At 36.9% G+C, this 24,520-nt stretch overlaps 1 pseudogene; it reads right to left on the bottom strand.

Annotated features, from left to right (window-relative positions):
• Window positions 1-1,645: 1,645 nt before the first annotated feature.
• On the bottom strand, window positions 1,646-2,251 carry LOC149536213 (ethylene-responsive transcription factor ERF039 pseudogene; annotated as a pseudogene).
• Window positions 2,252-24,520: the final 22,269 nt, after the last annotated feature.

Raw genomic sequence — 24,520 nt, forward strand, 5'->3', positions numbered from 1 at the left:
GAAAAGATTAGAATTAGAAGGAGGAAGCTGGGTTTGTTTCCTTCTCGACTCTTGAAGCAGTTGTCATTGCAATTGACAAAGAGATGGAAGAGAATAGAGAGGCCAAGAATCAAGATGATTGCTTTAGAAAAGAAACTGTTATTATAAAAGAAAATATTTTAATGCTGAAAGAGAGGATTTTCTATATGGAGAAGGAAAAGGAAAAATTTGTGAAAGAGAGGAAGTTTTCTGAGAAGAGAAGAAATGAGGAGATGAAGATGGAATTAATTGAAATCCATATAATTCTTACGTGATCAGGAATTGACGCTCAGAAAAATGTGAAATCTAAGGGCCCATTTGGTCGTGGGCATAGGAATGGAGAATAGGCATGTAATATTGGGAATAGGAATGGCTATTCCAATAACATGTATTTTTTGGAATGGGTATAAGCTCATTTTAGAGGCAAAATGGGAATACGTATTCCTATTCCCTATTCCAAATGACGAACCAAACAGGAAATAGAAAACGTATTCCAACTTTTCTATTCCGATTCCAGCAACCAAATGGGCCCTAAGAGTCCATACCAAATAGAGTAGTTGGAATTGAAGGTAAAGCTACTGAGAGAATTGAACCAAGAAATAGGCCTAAGTTTATTAAGGTCGCCAAGTAAAATGGGGGTTGTGAGAAACAGTGCGTTGTCACAGTATTGTGACAGTGGAGAAAAATGGGGAGGTGGCATGTTTACCTTGAGGCTCTGCATAAGGAGCACATTGATCCAAGGATCTCATTTGATCCCATTTGATCCATTATGGAATGAAGTTCATGCAAAAATAGGATATTGTTTTCACTATTGAGGTTGAAGATGCTATATTGCTAAGTGCAATTAGTTTTGATATATTTCGAAGAAGACAGATTTGAAGTGTTTGTGAACAAAGCTTGACTAAATTGAAATTTTCAATGGGCGTAATTGTTCTGTAAATAACTTGAAATACAGGAAAGAGCATAGCTATGTCAATTGAATTTCAAGTGAGATTTTTAAGAATGTAATGTCTAACGAGTAATTCAACTGTGAGATTGTTAAGAATGTGAAGTCTTACGAGCATACGCCATTCTACTTCTCGTAATCTTATATAGGAATGCATAAATGAATATGTACAATCATATCCGATATTAATAATAAAGTGATTCCAAAACAAAGAAAAAACGATGGCCTTAGACGTCAGAAGACGGAACCCAGTTTGCTCAGCCCACATGTGCATTCATCTCCATCCTATTCATACTACTACATATTTGAGCAATAATAGCCAACAGGTTTCTTTAAGATTCACAATGTTTCCTGGAAGCCAAAGGAAGAAAACATGTATATACAGTTGCGTGCGTAACACTCTTACATCAGGTAGTGCATTTCTTAAAGTGGATATATTACATTCTGCATTTCACACATCGATGGAAATGCCTAGTAAAAACAAATGCCCAATCTTTCAATCCTATTAGCTGAACATGATACTATGTTGTACCAGGATTAATGCTTAGAAACTGTTCTCTTTTCTTAAAGCCTCACCTTACTAATTCAGCAATAACCTGGGATTGCCCATGCTGATCATTGCAGGCTATTCTATACAGATAGAATTCATAACTGAATAAAGATCCAAATTATACAATTTAATTATCTGAAATCCCAAAGAGATACAAACTGGTGATCTTCTTCCTCCTCTCTAGAGAATCGATCATCAAAGAGAATAGAAGACCCAACTGACACTCCATCTGCCATGTTCATTAGCATGTTTGGCCAATCCAGCAATGCCTCCACCACCTCGCTATTGTTATCAAACCCTGCAATATCAGAGGGTTCAGATTCATTACTTGGATTGTGCAAAAGAAGCTCTGAGTCGAGAAAAGCTTTTCCATCATCGTCATTATTGCTGCTGGAATTCAAGATGGGTATTTGATCCACTTCTGGCTGTTGAAAAGAATATGCAGCTTCGACTGCAGCCGCCTGAATGTCTGTTGCAGAGGAAGTTGGAGGGCGAGGAAGGGAGTGAATCGATTCAGGGAAATTGAAATTGGCTGACTCCCCTCTGAATGCAAATGCAGCTGCATCATGTGCACGAGCTGCCATCTCTGGTGTGGGGAAAGATCCAAGCCAAATCCTCTTCTCCTTCCTCGGCTCTCTAATTTCTGATACCCACATTCCCCACTTCCTCTTTCTCACACCTATATATGTTGGATGTTTTGTTCCCCTCTTATTTGCATTTCGACCTCCTTTTCCCATCAGGGTTCAACACCTAGCACAAATCCTTATCAAGGTGATTCCTAATGAACACGAGATGTCCCTCTTAAGAAATAAATGGAGATATAGAAAGTTTGTGCATTGATGGGCACTAGGGTTGAACTGGATTTACCAAAAACCTAAGCTCATTGCACAACCATGCAGAAATAAAATAACAAGATGACTCCTGTTTTTGATAAGGGAGGATGCTTGGATCACTAGTATACTCTAATCTGCATGACTAGTAACAGACTCTCTATATAGAAACTTGGCTATCATTTTATCTCTGCACATTTGCATCTCAACATCGGAATGAAATCGACTCCTCCATTTGCCGAATCTATTTCAAGGAAGCCCAGAGTTTCCACCACATCCCATTCAATAAGACAATGTGCATTCGATCTTTTAAAACATATTTTGATGGCCCCCTCTTGACATCATACTGAGCTTTATTTCACAGCACGTTGAACTTCATGCACTCTAACTTGTATTTATTCTTCTACAATAATTTATTCACTTCTCGTATATTATATGACAAATGGATTATCATTTCCCCCCAGCACCGCCCCCCGACGTTGAGCTTATTTAATATCATGGGAAAGAACGCAACCGGCCAGCATATCAGCCAAACAATTGAAATTCTTTTTGAATCATTTTCTAAAGAGATTCGAACCAATATTAGTTTAGTTTATTTCTGTGACAGCAGCATTTAATCTTTCAATTGAAAGGGTGTTGCTCGCAGAATCACATGTAACTACAAGTCGATTTTAATAATATCACTTAGTTTTTGCAGGAAAATTGTTAGAATGTCTATTCTTGATTTCTTTAAGAAGATATACAGCGAAATATACATAGGCATCTCTGTCTCCAGTATTCCATTCTGAGTCAGCGTGCATTCTATACTCATTGTATTCATTTCCTATTTGGTAATTGAAGAGTACAACCTACTAAATGGAAAGATCCATGCTTGATTGAAAAGTACAATCTACTAAATGGAAGATGTATTCTTATTTGAAAAATATAATATACTAAACGGAAGGATAAAAGTTTTCATTGAACTTTAAATAATTTGGAATAAAATGTTAAATATTTGCCCTTTGTAATTTATCCATGCTAGCTATTAAGAATTCTTTTTATCTCTCGGGAAGTCCCTGTGCTTCACCCTTGTGAGCATCAGTCCAATGAGTGCTGAGTGTTCCATTTATTCTTATGAGAGATGGATTCATCTTGAATCACCCTTGTGAAGCATCAGCTAGATCCAATGAGTGCTATGTGTTCCATTTATTGTCATGAGAGATGGATTCATCTTGAATCATTATTCATGAAACATGGGTCAATGTGTTTGACTCAAAATCACATAGTTATTTCTTTATAGCAATATCACAAATTATTTTATGCCCGAAATTATTTATTCGCCTTTAATAATTTTCTTCAATTTCTCATATTACTATCACATGGTTTAACGATTATCGTGCATATATGAAATCATTTAATTATTTGTTTATTAAAGCTTTCTTAATTGAGAATAGCATATATACTATAATAATTGAATAAAAAGTTTTTTTGCTATTATAATGTGTTGAGAACAAATGGTTAATTGTGTATTGTCTTTGATGTTACAAAAGATGTAATATCATTGCAAGTCAGTGTATGTTGAGCTCACTCAAGCAATAAAGATAGTTTCTTATGTTTATCGAGCATTCTAGAGTTTGCCAAGTTCATAAGATAGTGTCTACCAAGTTTGCTCGAACGTCAAAGGAAAGTTCACAAAAGTTGAGTGTTAACCGAGCTCACTTGGTTAATGAAGGAATTTTTGGATGGAACTAGTTTTAGCTGAGATCACTCAGTTACCAAAGGAACTCTATGGATATGCAATGTTAACCGGGCTATTTCTACTAAAAATTATGTTTGAGTTAGTGTCTACTGAGCAGGGTTGGCTAACGAAGGATTTTCTTGTTTTGGTATATTTAGTTAGATTGATTTGATTGTTAGTTCTAGCCAGCTATGGAGATGAATATTAAGTATTATAAGTTGTATCCAAATCAATTTAACAATGTGTAAGATATAAATATAAAGGTCAAGTTGAGAATTGAATGTGTGGAACATAATAGAAGATTTAAAGATTCTTAGAGGAAGCAAATTAGAAGGATAAGAAGAATATCCTTATTGAGCTGCAAAGATATATTCAATTAGCAAGGATCAAGTATACAAGATAGAATTGAGATCTATAATCAACAATTCAATTGCGTCTAAAATCAGGTCATCTCATTGTTACTCTCTAACCATTGTAGCAATGATCTAAATCTATTAGCAAAGTTGTCGTAGCAACTATTTGTAAATCCTCTAAGAAGGTGGCATTTCTAGTTTGAAGTGTCTAAAGGCTTCTAACAATACCACTCCTCATAGGTTGATCAAATCCTCTAATAGGGTCACACATAACAGTATGTTTTATAACCTTTAATATGGTTGGCTCATAACAAGGCTCACTTCAGAAGAGTGAAAAATAGTAACTAGTTGCAATTGGTGTTTTTTTCCCAATTTGGATTTTCATGTTAAATCTTGGTGTCACTTGTGTTCATGTTGTTTCTTTTATGTATGTGCAACTTGGTTAAATTTAAAGTTAATCACATAAATATTAGTTCAATTAGTTATGGCTAAGTTAGCGCTGATTCTTAGTGCTTGCCGAGTTGCAGCATTTGTAAGTGTGAACCGAGTAACAACAAAATACAGTTTAATCAAAGTTTATTCTGACATCTAAGGGAACTAGGATTTATTTTTGCAGTATGATTCACCCCTCACCTCTTAGTTACTCCTCTTATATTTCCAACAATGATTAGAATAAAATATTTAATTATCTTTAACGTGAGGAAGTAAGAAATTTTTATTAGTAAAACTTAAAATTTTAATTGGTTTACTAATAAATGGATTAATTATTTAGAAATATTACTAAATATAAGCATGGTGCCTTAAATTTTAAGTAGTAAACTTTATGTCCTTCCTTAGGCCCTTTTTTAGCATTTTAAGGCTTATATCCATCATTTGATCTTTTTGTTATGCATTTAATTTAAAACTATTTAAATATGTTTTCTTCACTAAATTAGTTTGAATTGTGGGTCCTTTATTTTAAGTGTTGCCCCTTTAATTATTTCATTCATTTATCACCTCTTGCATATATACATCTTATTCCATTATGGGTGGTTTTTTGTAATTATTTTTAATTCACACCTCCATTCTATTTGCATTTTCTATAACTACATACCCTTGTTGTCTTCCAAGATAATTTTGAGTGATGATGAACTAGAACTAGGTGCTCAGTAAGGAATGAGGGGAGCTAGGCCAGTATCTATCCTAGACAACCTATTCTGCATAAAGATGGCATGAACTTCAATTGCTGAAAAGCCTTTGCTATTAGTGAGATATTCAAATCCTAACAAGCCCTCTTTGAGCTTTGATCTTTGAAATGGTTTGAAAAGGTATATAGGAGAATATGCCTCCCCCATTTTGGGCAAGTATATTGAACAAAATGATTTCTTTAACCTTAAAGAAAGAAGAAACATTAAATTAAGTTGTCCATGTATAAGGTACTATTGACTTATGCATGAAAGATAAAGGAATAAAATCTAGATATGAACATTACTAAAGTCATTATTGTGCTAAGGTCTAGACAATAATTAAAAGATATTTCATGAGTAATTAAACACTTGTGAAGGGATAACAGGTCAATATTTTTTGTAACCATTAATATAAGTTTTCTTTTATATAATTCTAATTTGATTTCAACGTTAATTCCTAAATATTTATTTGACAATGGAAAGCCTCTTTCCTTTGATATTTTTCATATTTTTTATGTGCAAGTCTTAAGGGGTACAATTGACTAAAATAAAAGTTAAATCTAACATAGAGTTACATGTAGAAGATGTTTCATAAAAACATTGTAGTCATTAGGAGGTTTTCTTGTTCACTCTAGGATGCCCTATTTCCTAAATAGAGTTGAGATTTTAGATACAGACCATAAGACTATATTGGTATCCAATATATCTTATCCTCTTAGATGTAGAATGAGAATATGAAACATATATGTTTCTCTTAAAAATTCCTATCATTGAGTCACACAAAATTCAATTCCCAAAATTCCCCTTAAGATTAGAGCTAAATAAATACAACTATGACACCTTTTCCTAAAATAGAAATCCACTTGTCATATTCAAAATAGGAGTCGGCCCAACAATTCCATTACCCACATCATGGGAGTTTAAGAACTCCCAACCAACCAAAACCTACCCAAGTTTCTTAGAAGGTTTAAGGTCCCAAGAAAACTCTACCATGGAATTATCAACCTCCCTTAAATCCCTAAAGGCTAGATGGTAAAGTTTCCTTGCCCATGTCAAATTCCAATTCCTTTTAACTTTTCTTGCATTCTAACAAATTTCTATTTTCACTCATTATGTCAAAGATATTTTGTATTAGAAGAGGTAGGAGAATAGGTCCTAAATCCAAATAACAACAAGCCGAACATTAGTAAATTCTATTCTAGGCAATTATAGCCAAGCAATAGAGAAGAACAACACTAGTCCAAATAACTAATACCAAACTAATCAATAAAATTAATCAAAAAATTCCATATGTTCATATTAGAGTAAAAAATATCATCCCAAACAACTAGACTAATAGTACTTAAGCACATTAATCCATCCTAACTAGAGCTGCAACCCAAAGTTTTCATAAAAGGTAGAAACTAAACTGCCAATGCTTAAACCACTACATCTAAAAAAAAGATAGAAACTAAACTACCAATGCTTAAACCAATACACCAATTTGATATTTTCCAGTCACTAAGAAAGATTTTGAGATTCTCTAAATAATTTATGATATCTTTAGGGAACTTCATATCTTCATACATGTGCTCCATTATCAGATGAACCTTATTAAGTTTTCTACTTCCTGTGATACTGTCAAAGACCTACCTTCAAACAAAATCCTTCGAAACCCTACAAATACTAAAAAATGCAATCCCAACATCAATACTAGTAATTAATTCAACAAAAAAATTATTAAGATCATGAAAATCCTTAATATAGCTCAAGAAATTCTTCTTGATTCAATAGATATAGCTCCACAATTTAACAAAATGATCCTTCATGTTTCTATTTTCCTCCTTGACTTGTTGTTTAGTGATTTATAAGTCCTATTGAAGCTCCAAGTGAACTTAAATTTAGGATTCCTGAATGTCTTTTTCCTCTTCTTTTGTTGCCTCCACTTTATATTCTTCATCCCTAGTAGCACTATCTCCAACATTTTTAGGGGTTTCATAAATTTTGGTCTCATTAAGAGTTTTACATTTTGCATTTTTTGGAATCATCCTTTGTTTTTTCCTTCTAATTCTTCCCTTTTTAATTCCTGAGTCTAGTAGACATTATTTCCCCTAAGCTAGTGTCAAGTCTATAGTTGAGAGAAAAATATTTGGGATTTCCCTCCTCTACTTCAAAGTTTCCCTTAGATTCTTGCTTATAAACTTCAATTATATCTTTGATGATCCTACTTCACTTTGGTTTAACCACTGTAATGGATATAGTGGAGGCATTTTTGTTCTTATCATGGGTATAAGTTAACAAAGATTCTGTTATGGACCTGGTTATTGGCTAATTATGCACAATTTATTTTCTATTTTTCACTTTTTCCTACAGAGGGATAGATCCTAGCTCTTTAATTTGGACTCAAAAACTAATTTAGATAGGGATTTTTCATGGTTAGTAAGATAATGACCTAAACTAGGGTATCATGAATAAACATTCTCATAGCAAAAAATGATTTATCCTTTGTGGAGTAGAATGTTATTGGCATTCACTATTCTATTAATGAGGTATGAAGACCATAGAAAAAAGGAATGTTTATTTTTTCACCGTGCTTTAATATATTTAATAGGGGGAAGTGATAATCATGATATGTAGTTAATCTCTCTTCTAGAGTAAACTACATCATAACCCACATGCATACAATATGAATAGGATGGGGGAGAGAGATGTTCATGCCTGTTATTAGATTTTATCATCACCTAGTCTTTAGTATCTTAAAAAACTTTATGCTTAAATTTGTTGTAGCCTTTATAACTTTTTCTTTCCACCTTTACTCCTTTAGGAATAAGACTAGTGGCATCTCCAATAAGCTGCAAACTTACCAAAATTTTGACACTTCCTATAGAAAATTGTCCCTTATGCAAAGAGATAGAAAATTTAGTACATAGTAGAATATTTTAGCCACAAATTTCCTAGATATAGTTATCTAGCCCCACTCTTTTTAAATACTCCCAAATTTCCTTATTTTGATGTAATTCCCTATAATTTATTGGTTCAACACTGTTTGGAGGGCCTATCATTAATGTAAACTTTTTCCAAGATTTTATTTTTCACCACTAAGTTTATATTAATCCTAATAGTACTCGTGTCCTTAGCCACACTCTACATGATAACCTTAAATTCTTCATGAACATAAACTTTTATTTTTGTTTTGACAGCTTATAAAGAGCCAAATATCAATTTGAAAATATTTAAGGTGTTGTAATATATATTATGGAAGCACTCATAAGAATGTCAACCCCACTAAAGAAAACTTTGTCAATTCTTAAGCAATAGTCTACATCCTCACTACCACTTTTGTGCACTTCTTCGTATTATTTAAATAAATAAAAAATAGACAATGCTTGTATCTCAAGATGATTATACTGTACTTTCTCCATTTCTTCAAAATTTCCATATTTTTTTTATAATTACCCAAAATAAATGTCATTAAGTCAAATTTCATGGTCTAAACCTCTAAAGAAATCATGATAACTAAATAAGTGGTGACCTTTCGAAAAAGAAACCCACCAATAACTGAATTTAAGGAAAGACAATCTTTATCAGCCAAGAGATTGTCGCATAGGCCAATATAGGATTTTAATAAACTTTTACTTAAAAACAACTATATGAATTTAATAAATCATTTAGTAATATCAGTATAAACTCTAATATGAAACATGGGATTTCTAAAAGATTACTATGATCTTCTCCTTCCATAACCCTTTGTAGATTTTCCTATTAATTTTGATAATTTCCTTAAGTCCTAAGTATAGTCCATAGCAAAAACATGTTGTCAATCATTGAAGAGAAAACCTTAGTTAGATAGATAGTTAGTAGCATGGTTCCCCTCTCTCAAAGTGTGTAGAGTTTTCACTTGATTGAAGGATAGGAGGCATTCACCACAATATTCCATAAGGAAAAGCAAACTCAATGGGAATTCACACTTGTTCTATAGAATATATATTATGATCTTAAAGTATCACTCTACTATTATCTTAGCCACACCATAGCCCTAAAACATTTTAATTCTATACCATGTTTTCGTCCCATTAGTAAACTTATCAGTGTTAGCCCCAAGGATCTCAGCAAAGCCCAAAATTAGATTACCTTTATTGTCTTTGAACAATCCTCCTACTTCAATGATACTAGGATTACCTTTGGAATAACAATCAACATTGTACTTAATTCTATTCACTTCTAGCAGATTCCATCTACAACCTTTTCTACTCCAAATACTCTTCCAGTTTATATGGATTAGGTTGTCATTTATATTCCAACTAGTTACCTTTGGAGAAATTGGTAATGTTTATGTTTTCACATTTAATTTTTTTGACAACATAGACTAGGGAGAGGACATCTTTACTTTTTTCTCTAAAGGCTTGTTGCTTCTTCCTTTCAAGATACTCCAAGCCACCGTAGGTAAGACCATATGCCATAGGTTCTTAAAAATATGATGATGAAAAGGGGAATTATTTTACAAAGTCGTGACGTATTTAAGAGAACTTTACATAACTAAATTGTACTAGAGAGATTGAACAATTAGGCTCTAGAGTTCACTAGAATAAGAGAAGTGCATAAATAGATTCTCTACAGACTCAACTTATTTTTCACATAAAAAACTTCTATTAGGAAACATAAATCCTATAATGGCTAGGTTATCTAGAGCAAAATTTTTTATATGAGCCACCACCCACCATTACTAGTTTATCTTAGGGATAAGGGTAGGACCACACTACTTTTTCTATAAATTATCCATTCCTTCAAAAGATAAAAGGGACATATAAGCTTATTTGACAAAGAAGATAGTCCCATTGTTATGTCTCCATACTCATCTCTCCTCCTCCATTTGATTAAACAAATGTAGATCTAGTAACATCCCCATGAGATAACAAATGGATAAGTGCACCAAGTTGTGGTGCCAGAAGAAGAGTATAAGTGGACATCTTTTTTCTAAAATCAGCAATTTCTAAACTTCATCAAGAATTTGCAAATAGTTATTCTCAAAATTTGAAGATACGACAAAAGAAAAAGTCATAGTCCTTTGAATCTAGTTTCTAAACTACTATTTTTTTTCAAAATGGTTTAGTTTTAGGTCTTCCAAAAAAGGGGCCACAGAAAGTGGTATTGTTTATTCCAAGAAAACATAACGTAGTACAAAGTGTGGCCCCCTCTAAAATTTTAATTTTTGTTTGAAATTCTTTAATCGCTCTGGTCAAAAGTTACCTAAAACTATTTAGTTTATCCCAAAATTTTTGGGTAATTTTATAATGTGTATTTTTTTAATGAATTTTTTAACTAGACACATCCCAAAAATGTGAAATATCTATGTGCTTCCCCTAGGAATGATTGAAAACTAATCTAAAATCATTTTTTTTTAAAAAAGATTGTCTAGAATGGAGTCTAGTTTGTAAAAAACTAAGTTGTTGTAAAATTCAATGAATGAGCTAAAATCTCTAGCCCAATTAGTACATGGTGGTTTTTGACAAAAAATGGACATACAATGAAAATAAATTATACATGAAAGACTTGAAATAGTTCAAATTAAAAATAAATTATATGGTTATATAGCTAAAATAGAGACCTACAATGTCACGTAACCTGATCTTATCTATGCCCAACCATGAGGAATTTTGAAGGAGAGCACACAAGAAAAATCAATCATTTTTTGTCTATTTGTAGCAAAACACATCTCAGAGCTATTTATAAATTCCAAATGTTTGGGTTGGATCTCCAAGGCAAAATCAAGCCTTAGGCTTGGTTTAAAAAAAAAAATTGAATAGCATTTATGCCCTATAGCACATGTGCACTATAGAATGCATGCGCTATTTAAAGCTTTTGAATTTGGGTTTCAATAGTACATGCACTATTGAGACCTAAATAGTGCATAGAGAAGGAAGAAGAGACATAAAGCAAGAGGAAGAAAGAGGGGGGGGGGGGACAACTTTGTGTTTGTGTGTGTGTGTCTGTGTGTGTGTGTGTGTGTGTGTGTGTGTGAGAGAGAGAGAGAGAGAGAGAGAGAGAGAGAGAGAGAGAGAGAGCGAGAGAGAGAGCGAGAGTAGGGGATGGGAGAGAGAGGAAGTGAGAGAGAGTAGGGGTGGTAGAGAGAGAGTATAGGATGGGAGAGAGAGATTGAGAGTAGGGGATGGGGAGAGAGAGAGAGAGAGTATAGGATGGGAGAGAGAGAGATTGAGAGTAGGGAATGGGGGAGGGAGAGAGTAGGCAATGGGAGACAGAGTGGGAGAGGGAGAGGGAGAGAGAGGAGGAGGGGAGTGCATGTCTGTGAAAGATAGAGAATAGGGAATGGGAGAGGGGGGAGAGAGAATAGCTCAAGAGAGAGTAGGGGATGGGAGAGAGAGAATAGATGGTGGGAGAGGGGGTGAGAGGGGTAGAGAGAGGGGGGATGGAAATGTGTGTAAGAGAGAGAGAGAGAGATTGTGTGAAAATGTGAGAGAGAGTAGGGGTGACAGAGAGAGAATAGAGAGGGAGAGAGTGAGAGAGAGAGAGAAAGTAGATAGTGGGAGAGGGAGAGCGAGTGAGAGATAGAGTAGGGGATGGGAAAGGAGAGAGGGGGGATGGGTGCATGTGTGTCAAAGATAGAGAGTAGGGAATGGGAGAGGGAAGAGAGAGATAGAGAGAGAGTAGGGGATGAGAGAGAAAGAAAGTAGGTAGTGGGAGAGGGAGTGGGAGAGGGAGAGAGAGGGGGATGGGACTATGTCTAAGAGAGTGAGTAGGGGATGGGAGAGAGTGTGAGAGTGTGAGAGAGAGTAGGGGTGGCAGAGAGAGAGAGTGAGAGTAGGGGATGGGAGAGAGAAAGAGTAGAGAAGGAGAGAGTGAGTGAGTGAGAGAGAGAGAGAGAGAGAGAGAGAGAGAGAGAGAGAGAGAGAGAGAGAGAGATAGTATGTAGTGGGAGGGAGAGAGGGGGAATGAGAGTGCGTGTGAGAGATCTAGAGAGTAGGGCATTGGAGAGGGGAGAGAGAGGGGGGATGGGAGTGTGTATCTATGAAAGAGAGAGTGGGTGATGGGGGAGAGAGAGTAAGCAGTAGAAGAGGGAGTGGGAGAGGGAGAGGGAGAGGGGGAAAGGGAATGTGTGTAAGAGAGATATAGTAGGGGATGGGAGAGAGTGTGAGATTTTTAAAGAGAGTAGGGGGTGGTAGAGAGAGCTTGTATATGGGAGGAAGTAGAGACAGAGAGAGAGTACTTGAGAGAGAGACAAAGATAGAAGGCAATGTGAGAGGGAGTGGGAGAGGGAGAGAGAGAGGGGGGATAGGAGTGTGTGTGTCTATGAAAGAGAGAGAGTAGGGGATGGGGGAGGGAGAGTAGGCAATGGGAGAGGGAGTGGGAGAGGGAGAGAGAGGGGGAATGGGAACATGTGTAAGAGAGAGAGAGTAGGGGATGGGAGAGAGTGTGAGAGTGTGAGAGAGTAGGCAGTGGTAGAGAGAGCTTGTACAGGATGGGAGAGAGAATGAGAGTAGGGGATGGGAGAGAGTATGAGAGAGAGTAGGGGATGGGAGAGAGAGTGAGAGTAAGGGATGGGAGAGAGAGAGAGTAGAGAGGAAGAGAGAGAACTTGAGAAAGAGAGATAGTAGGTGGAGGGAGAGGGAGTGGGAGAGGGAGAGAGATATGGGGATGGGAGTGTGTGTGATAGATCTAAAGAGTAGGGAATGGGAGAGAAGAGATATAGGGGGGATAAGAGTGTGTGTCTATGAAAGAGTGAGAGTAGGAGATGGGAGAGGGGAGAGAGAGTAGGGGATGGGGGATAGAGAGTAGGCAGTGGGAGAGGGAGAGAGTGAGAGTAAAGGATGGGAGAGAGTTAGAGAAAATAAGGGATGGGATATTGTGTGAGAGAGAGTAGGGAGAGGGAGAGAGAGGGGGGGATGGGAGTGTGTGTTTGTGTGTCTTTGAAATAGAGAAAGTAGGGCATGGGAGAGAGTGTGAGAGTGTGTGAGAGATTAGTGGGTGGCAAAGAAAGTATGGGATGGGAGAGATAGAGTGAAAGGATGGGAGAGAGTGTGAGAGAAAGTTGGGGATGGGAGAGAGAGAATAATAGTAGGGGATTGGAGAGAGAGAGTAGAGAGGGGGAGAGAGAGAGAGTGAGAGATAGTAAGTGGTGGGAGAGGGAGTGGGAGATTAGGAGAGAGAGGGGGGATGGGAGTGTGTGTGAGGATGGGAGAGAAGAGAGAGAAGGAATGGGAGTGTGTATCTGTAAAAGAGAGAGTAGCTTGAGAGAGAGAGAGAGACTAGCAAATGGGAGAGAGAGAGACTAGGTGATGGGAGAGGGAGTGGGAGAGGGAGAGAAAGGGGGGATGGGAGTGTGTGTAACAGAGAGAGTAGGGGATGGGAGAGAGTGTGAGAGAGTATAGGGGTGGAACAGATAGAGAATGGGATGGGAGAGAGGGAGTGAGAGTAGGGGATGGGAGACAGTGTGAGAGAGAGTAGGGGGATGGGAGAGAGAGTGAGAGTAGGGGATGGGAGAGGAGAGAGGGTGAGAGAGTAGGTGGTGGGAGAGGGAGAGAGAGTGATTAGTTGGTGGGAGAGTGAGAGAGAGAGAGAGAGAGAGAGAGAGAGAGAGAGAGAGAATAGGGGATGGGAGAGGGGAGAGAGAGTAGGGAGAGAGAGAGAAAGAGAGAGTAGGGGATGGGAGAGAGAGTAGCTTGAGAGAGAGAGCGGGATGGGAGCATGTGAGACAGAAAGAGTAGGGTATGGGAGAGGAGAGAGTGTAGTGGATGTGAGAGGATAGAGAGTGAGAGTGTAGGGTATGGGAGAGAGAGAGTAAGAGAGAGTAGGTGATGGGAGAGGGAGTAGGAGAGGGAGAGTGAGAGAGAGTAGATGATGAGAGAGAGAGTAGGAGAGGGAGAGTGAGAGAGTAGGGGATGTTGGGGAGAGATGTGTTCTAACATAGGGCATATGCACTTTATAGTGCGTATGCACTATGTCAAATCACCCAAAAATGGTTACAAAGCAAGTTTGGGTCCCATTTCATCCATTCTCTACTTTTGGTCTGTTGTACATTTTGTTGATCTAATAGAAAACATGGGTTTCAACATAGCAAACACTACTTGAAGATATTGTGAAGCTATAAAACACCAAATTCAATCATTGGATACATTATTTGAAGGCTTTTTGAATATTCTTTGTATCGAAAAAGTTAGTACAAACCTTTTTAAATATTGTTTGTTGATATATAAATACAAATTTGATTATAATTTGACATATTTAATATATAGTGAATTCATTGAAAAAATTTATGTTTGAATGAAATGTTATTTCAAAATGGTTAGAAATTTGACAAGTTGTTTGATAAATATTGTGTATTCAATGAAATACTTGTAATTTTTATATGTATTTGAATGATTTGTAATTTAGACATTGTAAGTAATTTAGATGTTTGAATAATTTGATATGTAGAAATCATCATCATGTCAAGGAAGAAACCAAAAACTCAAACAAATTAAGATAGGGAGAGAGATTTGGCAATTAAAAGAGATAAAATGAAACTACTACATAAACAAAGAAAATTGCAAAGCAATAATGAAGAATTGACTTTTGAAGAGGATCAAGAACCACCAATACAAAGAAACAAAGATGAAGAATTGGAAAGAAAATGAGAACAAATGATACTATAATTCTTGAGAAGACAATTGAATTGTGAAGCTACACCATCTTTTAATGTTGGAGTCATGTCATCCTCTCATGTTGAAGATACACTAATTTATAGATCTGACGATGTGCACACTCCATCATGTCATGTTGAAGGCACAACATCAACATATCAAGTAGGTGATATTCCATCTTTTGCATCTTATTGCCAAGGCACATCATCTTCAGTTCAAGGTATCCAATACACTTAACCTTATGTTGATGTTCAAAATGTTGAGGGAATGGAAGAGATTATAACACCTAGAATTTGTTTTAGAAGACCAAAATATTTGATTGATATTGATACTAACATTTTGAAATCAACGCCTAAGAAGATTAGCAAGCGTACTTGTCAAAAAAAAGTTAATTGCATGTGGAGATTAGTTTTTGAAGAATTAGATATTACAGGTCAATGCCAATTATTTGTTGAAATGATGAAGAATTTGAAATTTAGGCCTATCATGAAGATTCTTGGGTTAAGAATGATGGATGATTGAAATGAAAAAAAATATTGTAAAGAATCTAATGAGTGCTTATGAAAAAGTGGGTTCTAAATCATCCACCAAAGATAGTAATATGACAAGATGAGTACTTACATCAACAATAGTAAGTACCCAAACAAAGAAATCTCAACTCATGAGAAAGACAAGAAAAACATTGAAAATTGGTAGAGGTAGTCTAAGTAGAGCCATGCTAATGGATGAGAGCTTGGAAGGGTATATGAGAAATGTTAGTATGCTAATAGAAACCAAATTTAAATAAAGCTTCGACAAACTAAACAAAATTCATAAACTTCAAGATAGACTAAGATGAGCTCTCAATTGAGAATATGAGCCATTAATGGGCTCTCTCAATGAGAACCTCTCTTGTTGAGTAGCTTTGTCCAAATAGATAGGATGTATGCTCAAGCTTATGCTTCAAAAAGGGCTTCAAATGCAGTTGGAATTTGGGTGTGGGTGTATGGTTTTGATGTAAAATAACTTCTTAAAATGGCATTATGATTTTACTTCATGGATTGTGTTGTTTTGCAAAGGGGAAGGATCCAATTTATAGGCAAGAGGCTTGAGGGTTTGAGGGCTAAGATGCAAGGATGGGGAAAAGCTCATGGAGGGCTCAGATTGCATGAGAGGATAGCACATGGATTGTGCTTCTTTACAACCAATCAGGGAGTGACACATGTCACAGGGTGAGAGGATAGAGGAAAGGGGAAGGATGAGTCAACAAAGGAGGCTCAAGGGATAAAATCTTCATAAAGACCCTCATAATGGTTTGTAAGAGCAATAAAAGGGCTTGGAAGAGTCATTTATGGCCTAGTGGGCTTCATAAAGTTTTATGGTTGGAATATTTTGAGGGAGATCAGAGGAATTTTGACTTGGGCTTGATTAGGAAGGTTTTAAGCTCGCTTAGGATTGGGCAAATGATTAGAGGATGGTTTAGGATTAGGTTAGGGATAGGCAAGTGGATGGCATTTAATGAGGGTGGGTGAAGGAGGAGATATTTGTTAACTTTGGCTTGGGTTAGTAAGTCTTAACCCATGTTTAGGGAATGTGACAAGGTTAGGATGGGATTAGGATTAGGTTTAAAGACATCTTCTAGAAGAGTCTAGAACTTATTAGGATGAGGATAAATTAGATTTTTAGGAAATAAATAAATTTTTATTTATTTCAAGGGTTTGGGTTGAGGAGATATTTATTAAAACTTTTTTAATAAACATGAGGATTAATATTTAATCTTAATTAAATATTTTGAGTTGGGATTAGGGGTAGGAAATGATGGGATTAGCCTTTAATCAAAATTAAAGAAGGATTAGAAGAAGAGGTTAGTGGTCTTAAGGAAATTGGCCAAGTTTTGGGCAAAAATTAAATTTTTTATTTATTTTGCATTTTTTGGTCAATTTATTAATTAAATAATTAATAAATAAGGAAATAATGTTTAAATAAGATTTAAACATTTTTGGGAGGGATTCCTTAATTAAATATTTTTAATTAAGATAAAGGGATTTAATGGCATAAAAATAAATAAATAAATTAAATAAATAATTAATTAATAAATGATGATGTCATTAGAAATTTTTCAAAAAATAAAACTACTTTATTTTTTAAAGGTTTTTAGGTGTCTACATTTTGCCCCTCTTTGATGTGATGCTGCAAGTGGCATGGCATCAAAGATAAGAAAATAAGATGCCCAAGGCTAGAGCAGGAGAGGAGAGAATGGACTACAAGATGCCCCCTCAAGAAGGCGGCAGGGAGAGAAAGCGAGGCTTGACGGCATCTTGAAAAGTACAAGAATCTTGGCGGGTGGGAGGACGAAGAGTGGCTTAAGAGAAGAGGTTTAGTTAGCTCAAACTCTCACTATGGGAGAATGATAAAGGAGAATCAGATGCACAAGAGGAAGCAAGCTTAAGACTTTAGGGAAGGTGGAGGATGAAGGAGCAGAGCGCTATAAAAAGGAATCCAAGATAGGGAGAAGGATGAGGGGATTATAAAGCTGATGCAACAGGATTTCAAAGAGTTAGATTGGCGGAAGATGGGTTTCGAAGATCCCTAGGACTAGGATTGTGGATCTCGAAAGATGAGGCTTGGTGGATTGATTTGGATTGGTGGATCCCTAAGACTAGGATTGTGGATCCCTAAAGCTAAAGGTGAAGGGTGATTCAAAGAGATACTGATGCATAAGCTAGGGTAGGAGAGACGGATGCTGGATATGGATGGGAGATAATGGAGATGAAGGAAAATCACTGAAGCTTTTTGAGCAGGGGGAATACTTCAAAGAGAAGTACCACCATGTAGTTGAGCACTAGATTTTCTATAGGACTGTTGGTTAATTTCCAAGGTTACCAAGAACATCAAGGCCTTTTCACCAACTTTCCAGAGGACTAACAAACTGACTCAAAACAAACACGCAAGGATTGCCCCAACATCACACATGAATCTTGAAAGAATCAGAGTGGAACTGACACTAGGTAACCCACAAGCAGAAAAGAAAAACAAACAAAAGACTTGATCAAGACCTTATGCCTAGATTGCCCCATTCGTAGTATACCATGATATGGAAGATCATGGAAACTTTGAGGAGGGAACAAAAAGATTGTTTGGAAAAGATACTTCAAGACCCAAAAGGGAAGATTCCAAATCAAAAGAAAGTGAAAATCCAAAAGAGAAACTTTTGCCAACGAGATGGGTAGGACGAGGTACTAACAGACCAAGATTAAACATGAAGAAAGCTGTACCCTACAAGGATCTATCGGAGAGCACTTAAGCTGGTGGATTTGGATGAGTGATGTGTCTGGCAAGCTGAACTAAGAAGGACAACACTTTGGTGACAGGAGATCTAGCTAAAGGATGCATTGGGATAGCTAACCAAGGGTTGTGTGATGTGTGCAAGATGCTGATCAGGGAGAAAATGACACGAAAGCTGGATAGATACAATGGTACTAGGCTAAAGAGGATGTACAAGCTGACAGACCAAGATATTTATAAGCAGGCTAAAGCTCAGGATGATAGGATAGCGGGATGGTTCGATGCTTTGCAAGATGCGAAAGCTAAGGGTGGGGTGATAGCGAAAGATATGGATTTGGAGGGATGCATCCAATGATGATGAGAGATTTTGTGACTAAGGATAGCTAGAGGAGCAGGATGGGATGGTTGGATAGGATGGTAGATAGCTAGGATTATGATGGATATAAAGAGATGACATTGGGTTTGCATGAGGATAGCCTAGAGCTAGATAACAATGAGAAGGGAGGATGGACAAGACAAGATCTCCAAGGAATATAGTGCCCCCAATTAGAAGATGACATGCAAAAGGAGGTCTTACGATGGATGTGATAGGATTCAAGCTAGGATGGGAAAGCAAAAGGCGCTAGGGAGATGGATGATAGTTGGGATGATTGGCTGAAGCTACAGAAGATCAGCAGATGGTGTAAGATGGAAGCTGGAGGATGGAGGATAGGTGTATAGATTGGAAGATGGAGTTGGATGTCAAGATGTGACCAAAATCATGAGGATGATAGGCTAAGCTAGGGATGGCTAGATTACGCATGATGCTTGTTTGCCAAGTTTTCATCATGGTACTTGTCCAAGGCGCTTGAATTGCCAAGTTTTCACTAGTGGACACTTTATTTTTCTTTATTATTTTTTTTGAATTTTTGAATTTTTGACTTTGGACTTAGCTGGAATGATTTTGGCTTTCTTCAGCTATTTTTGGCTTTTTTGGGATTTTTCACTAGTTGTTGGAATGTTTAATTTTGTTGCTAGCTGTTGGTACACCGAATGTGTGATTTATGCAATAGATCGGATTAGATGGGATTGATGGTAGGAGATGAAGGGATGAAAAGGCTGGAAAGGAGCATGAGATGGAGATGCTTGTAGGATCAACATTGGCACATGTTGGGACGGGTATGAAAAGAGCAGATGAGGAATGGATGGTAGACGGGGGTTTGATGGAGGACTTGTGGAAGCGCGCTTTGGGATATAGGCAACCAAGATGGAGTTAGAAGATGGGGGACATGAGTCACTGGATGGGGGATTAACAATGATGGATGCCATTATTCATTGGGTTTCAACTTTTTTCTTTGGGATCCACATGGTTTTGGATTTTCTTTTCATAGGCTTTTGCATTGTTTTGCATTCTTTAATTGGATTTTGCCTTTTTGGAGTATGTTTTTTAGAATAGACATATGATTGCCTAGGATGTGAATTTTTAGCTTTATGCATTTTGAAGTTGGCATTCACATTGTTGTGGTAAGCTTTGGGAAGATGGTTATGAGAAGCTTTGTGAGATGGAGAGGATATGTAGGAGCTTATAGTGGGAGGATGATGGATGATAGGTAGATAGATTTGCTTTTGTTGATCCTGAATAGGAATGAAATGAGTGAGATTTTTATGCTGGATGATAGAAGGATGGCTGATGGTAGATTTTGGTACATAGGGACCCAAAATGGATTTAGCAGACAAAGAGGGGATATGGTAGGTTGTTTTCAGTTGCAAAGATGGTGGAGGGGAGATGACATAAGATTTCTTGAAGGAATGATGGGAGGATGGCATGGTGGGCCTGGAGATAGGCTTGGTTTGGGGATGGCATGTACCAACACTTTTAGATGGTGAGCCTTTGGATACATATCCAAGACCATGAAATCCTGGATTCTTTTGTGCAATAATAGGCTTTATGATTCCTTTCTCTTGTGGTCCTAAACCTTGACCTTGATAATGCCATCAATTGAGCATTTGAATGAGCTGAGGAAAATTTTTGCTTGTAGAAAATGGTAGAAGTTCTTTATTAGATGTACTGCAATGGGGAGATATTGTTCTTAATTCTTTTGCAGAGAGGGGGCCACCATGAATGAATGTAAGTGAACCAAGAGGGTAGATTATAGATGGTGAAATAGCTTGGATAGATGGTAAGATGGAAGCATGGAGCGGAGGAGATGGTAGGATAGGATCTTGATTTAGCTGATGGGATGAAAAGATATCTTGCAGTAGAGGAAGTATGGCTTGAGGTTTTGGAGATGGAGGAGATAGTGACGACACTATGGATGGAAGACATGGTACGATGATATCTTTGTTTATGCTTTGGGGGATTTCAACATGCTTTTGGGTAGGATCTTGATAGGATTGGTTTGGAGTGGATGGTGCGATAGGAGGTGAAGGGATGGACTCTTCAAAGGCAGCGGATGGATAGATGGGAGATTCAGTAGTGGAGATGGGTGAGTAGAAGATGGATGCATAAGGGTCATTATGGGAGATTTAGGAAATGCTTGGAGGTGATGTGGATAGGATTTGGAGGGTTTTGACAGATGGTGGGATTTTGATGCTTGCAAGAAGTGGAAGGATTTTAAGCAATTTGATGGATTGTATGGGGATGATAGCTATGGGAGATGCAGGTGATATTATAGATGGGGAAGCTTCATTACTAACTACTTCACATGGTTGGATTAGATGACATGGCTTATAGACTGTTGGAGGCTACTTTTCTTGTATTGCCTCTAGGAGATTCCTTGGAGACTCGTGTGTCAAAGGTGGAGGTGGATTGACAGGAATAGCTAGTGTGATGGGGGTGGAAGATTGGAAGCTTGGTTGATTGGGTGATGGAGGAGAAGCTGGGATATCAGATGGCATGACTAGATAGTTTGGAAGAATGCATGGATTTTGTGGGATGCTTGGGGGAACATTTCTAAGGCTTTCAATATACTTGTCATAGTCAACAAGATTTTCATCATCATTGGAATAGGAGGTGGTGGGAGCAAGGAAAATATGACCGAACACCTCACGATAGGTTTGGGATTTCATGTTTTGATGATAAGTCGGATGGGGATGGGGTCTTGCATATGGATGAACACCAAAGCTCATGGTTGGATTTGGATTAAGCACATATTTTGGATTGGCTGATGAAGGATTTCCTAGGGAGAGTCAAAGCTGCATGATAGACCTAAGGAGGATTGGCTGGAGATTTTTGGCTTTCCTGTGGATGGAAGACTTCAAGGGCATGCTGTCAAAAAGTGAGAGTTTTGCTTTCTTATGCACTGGATTGGTGGAGATTGTGTCAACTTAAGGATAGACTAATGATCCTATGGGCATGACACGAGATTGACCACTTGTGGATCCCAACCTTTAGCTCAAGGTGATGAGGGATAACAAGTGACAAAGCTAGATTACCCTAGACAAAGCTCTGTCAAAGGGATAACCTTGGTGAGGCTGTTGGATTGGTCAGATTGATTAGATAGCAAATTCTAGCAGAATGACAACAACTCTCTAAAGGCTTGGGTTGCTAGCTGGCTGGGGGGGATGATTTGGAGAGACTTTGGATTTGGGATTTTTCTAAAGCAAGGAACTAGATATATTTGGTTGCAGCAGGGGAGCTTGGATGATTTTTTGATGAGGCAGTGACTACGCTAAGTATGCCTTGAGCTGGGAGATTTTTGATTTTTTGGAATTTTGACCAAAGTTGGCAAACATTCATTCAAAAGCTATGAACAAACAAGCAGACAAAATTTTGGAGCAAGCACGTCAAACACACCAACATCCTAGGAAGCTTTCTACAAGGATGAAATTTGTTATAGCTAGGGAGTCCTCGATATACGCAAGGTACATGAGGTCCAAATCCTTAGATGAAATCAAAAAGATGTCACACAGCCAAGAGGAGTGGTAACCCACTTCTCCTCTTTCACTTCTCAAGGGTATAAAGTTCCTTGAGGCTTAGCCCGAGTGACAAAATCTTGATTCCAAGAGAGGTGTCTTTGGATTCACCTCCCAATTTTTATACTCTGCTAGAACGCTGGAGTTGAGGTCATCCTAAGGGGCGATAAAATCCATAAGCATGCCTCCTAAAAAGTGTAAAAAAAGACCACATACATGATCTTGGGCTTTAAAAGGCACGCGTTTATTCCAATTGATGATTTAGATTTTGTAAGCTATGATTGAAGACACTTGTGATTATAGCATACAATGTTCATTCCAATTTGACAACGTCTTTAGCATAATGGAAGTCAAGAGATCGTCAACATAAGAAAAGCGAGCGTCATTGAAAATGCATCAAAACCATGCGATGTTCGTTGATTGTTAGGCATTCAAGATTGAGTGTGAGTTAGTTTTAAGCCTAAAACAAAGATATGTGAAACTCAATTTGTCAAGCGCGTGCTCGGAGGCTCTCCATGTCAAGAGTTCAATTTTAATGTCCAAATGAAGTGTTAGCGAGCCTAATGTGCATTTAAGGAATTTTCTAACTTAGAAAAACCACTAAAGACCCAAGTGAGTGGAGTTTGATCTTTGTGGAGCACTTAACACCCTCTTAGGTAGACCCATCCCCATAGATGGCACTAAGATTGCAACCAATGGTTAAATTGATGGGTGATTAAAGAGGGTGAGTCCAACTACAAACTTACTCAAAGCATCTTTATTAGCTTTTATAACTTAGAAGATTTAAAAAATGTGGATTCTTTTTATGCCCCAAAAATTGAAGTGTGAGATATTGCAATGATTAATTGACCTTTTGCATTCAAGATTGGATTTGTTGTTTTAATCATGCATTCATAAAAAAGACAAATTTGATTTTAATCCATGGCACTCAAGAGTGATTTTAGCAACATGCATTCAAAGACAAGTGATTAAACATTCAAATTTTTATTTTTATTTTTCTTTGAGCATTCAAGATTGAGATTTTGTGTGTTGTTTTAAGAACTTTGAAGTGCTTTGTTTTAACCTTAGATCATTCAAGATTGTTTTGGACTCAAAAGTGAAAATGACTCTTTGGACTTTTCTTTTCATTCAAGATTTTGTGTTCTAGTTTGTTGTTTTAAGCCCAAAAATGATATTCCTAGATAGTTTTGATGCATGAAAAACCTAAGAAACATTCAAGACTTTGTAACAAGACATTTTTTTGGAACAAATAACAACGCTTTTAGGACAATTATTGGCAACCATTTAGGACTCTTAGTTTTCATGAGATTTTTAAAAGAACTTTAAAACATTTGCAAATGAGGTTCATTTTATCCTTGATTGATGCTTTGAGTTTGATTTAGATTTCAGTGTGCACTTAGTGTTAATTTTGAACCTTTTGAAATGGAAACTTGAAGTTCTTTTCAAATTCCCAAAAATGAAGTGTTCCTAACTTTGCATGAATGCATCTAAAACCTTGATGTTGCAAGGATGCAAATGATTGGATTGGTTTAGTTTCACTTGTTAAAAGATTTTTTCTTTTTTGCAAATTTTTAATTTTTTAATGGATTTAAGTATGATTTGGGGGTTCACTTTAAGCACTAAAAAGAAGTGTGTATGATTTTGCGTCCTTAAAAAAAAATGGCCAAGATCTCCCACAAGAAGAAGAAGAAGAAGTAGATGGAATAAGAAGAATATAAACAAGAAGAGGAAGAAGAATTCCAAATGCTTTGTCCACCTATAAGCTTAAAAAATTTGCAAACACTATGAGATAGACTATGAGTTCCTTTGTCTTCTTCGTGCTCATATGGACCTACAAAACCAATTTATACAATCCTACCAATCACAAAAACAAGAAAAATTAGCCAAAATTAGCAAATGACGTACAAAACTTGACTAAAAAAGATAATGAAGATGACCCATGCGAGGTCCCACCGGGCATGCCAAAATGTATATGAGCAATGTTAGTATGCTAATAGAAACCAAATTTAAATAAAGCTTCTACAAACTAAATAAAATTCATAAACTTCAAGATAGACTAAGATGAGCTCTCAATTGAGAATATGAGCCATTAATGGGCTCTCTCAATAAGAAGCTCTCTTGTTGAGTAGCTTTGTCTAAATAGATAGGATGTATGCTCAAGCTTATGC

Source organism: Cupressus sempervirens, chromosome 10 (genome assembly GCF_028749045.1).
Source record: "Cupressus sempervirens isolate cs-2001-9-10 chromosome 10, ASM2874904v1, whole genome shotgun sequence".
Classification (NCBI taxonomy): Eukaryota; Viridiplantae; Streptophyta; class Pinopsida; order Cupressales; family Cupressaceae; genus Cupressus; species Cupressus sempervirens.